Source organism: Sorex fumeus, unplaced genomic scaffold, assembly GCF_029834395.1.
Source record: "Sorex fumeus unplaced genomic scaffold, SorFum_2.1 ptg000006l, whole genome shotgun sequence".
Classification (NCBI taxonomy): Eukaryota; Metazoa; Chordata; class Mammalia; order Eulipotyphla; family Soricidae; genus Sorex; species Sorex fumeus.
Window position 1 is genome coordinate 25,504,746 of NW_026606063.1, and position 1,563 is coordinate 25,506,308.

At 35.3% G+C, this 1,563-nt stretch overlaps 1 pseudogene; it reads left to right on the forward strand.

The window, feature by feature from the left end:
- Positions 1-511: 511 nt before the first annotated feature.
- On the forward strand, positions 512-1,307 carry LOC130034666 (40S ribosomal protein S3a-like; annotated as a pseudogene).
- The last annotated feature ends 256 nt before the right edge of the window (positions 1,308-1,563 follow it).

Here is a 1,563-nt window from a genome sequence, read left to right on the forward strand (position 1 = left end):
GAGACTTTAGAGTAGATGAAATATTGAGAGAAAATCAGTAGGAAACAGCAGCCTACATGAGAAACTGAAAGAATTCGGATTAATAGATTTTTGCAGCACCCTACACTATAATAAAAGTCAAATAAACATTCTTCTCCAGTATATCTGGAACAATCTGAGGATAGACCACATGCTAGGACATAAATCAAGTTTTATAAAGTCATAAAAATAGAAATCATATCATGTATCCTATCAGATCAGAATATTATAAACATAGAAATTAACCACAAAAAAAGAAAGTTGGAAAAAGCCATTTGAGACTAAACATACACTATTGAACAACTATTGTCTCAAAAGGAAATCAGAGAAAAACATCAAAATATTCCTGGAGATGAAAGAGAATGAAGATAATGTTATTATGACTTCCAAAATCAGTACTAAGAAGGTAATTCATAACTATCTGGCTTCCATCAGGGAACAACAACAACAAAAGAAAATGAATGTTCACCCTTTTGGCTCTCTGTGCCACATCATGGCAGTCGGGAAAATCAAGAGCCTTATCCAAGGTGGCAAAAAAGGAGCCAAGAAGAAAATGGTTGATCTATTTCCTAAGAAAGACTGGTATGATGTGAAAGCACGTGAAATGTTTAATATAAAAAATATTGCAAACATGCTTGTCACTCAAAGCCAAGAAACCAAAATTGCATCCAATGGCCTCAAAGGTCATGTATTTGAAATGAGTCTTGCTGATCTGCAGAAGCATGAAGCTGTGTTTAGGAAATTCAAGTTTATTATGGAAGACATTCAGGGCAAAAACTGCCTGACAAATTTCCATGGTGTGGACCTCACCCATGACAAAATGTGCTCCAGAAATAAAAACTGGAAGACCATGATTGAGGTTCCTGTTGATGTCAAGACTACCGACAGTTATTTGTTTTTCTATTCTCTGTTGGCTTCACTAAGAAGCATATCAGTCAGGTTCAGAAGACCTCTTATGGTCAGCATCAGCAAGTCCGCCAGGTAAGGAAGATGATGGAAATCATGGCTCAAGAGGTGCAGACAAATGGCTTAAAAGAGGTGGTCAATAAATTGATTCCAGACAGCATTAGGAAAGACAGAAAAATGGTTTGCCTTTCTATGACATCTTTGTTTGAAAAATAAAAATGCTGAAGAAGTCTAAGTTTGAATTGGGAAACGTCATGGAGCTTTATGAAGATAACAGATCTGGAAAAGCTACTGAGGATAAGAGAGGCACTAAAGTTGAACAGGTGGATGAATATGAACCACCAGGGCAAGAACCTGTTTACAATTCAGATGTTCACTGGTAACAATTATTTATGAATATATGTACATATCATAAACAATTGTTACCAGGGAATAAATGATAGAGAAGTTGAGAAACAATACAAAATATCAATGAAACAAAGAACCAGTTTTTTAAAGAATAAAAACTGGTTAGTTACATGCAAAAAATAATACTATTGGACTTCTATCATATATCACATACAAAAGCTAAAGACCTTGAAAGTAGACCCAAAGCCACAAAATACATCAAGGAAAACAGTGGCAGGACTCTCCATGATA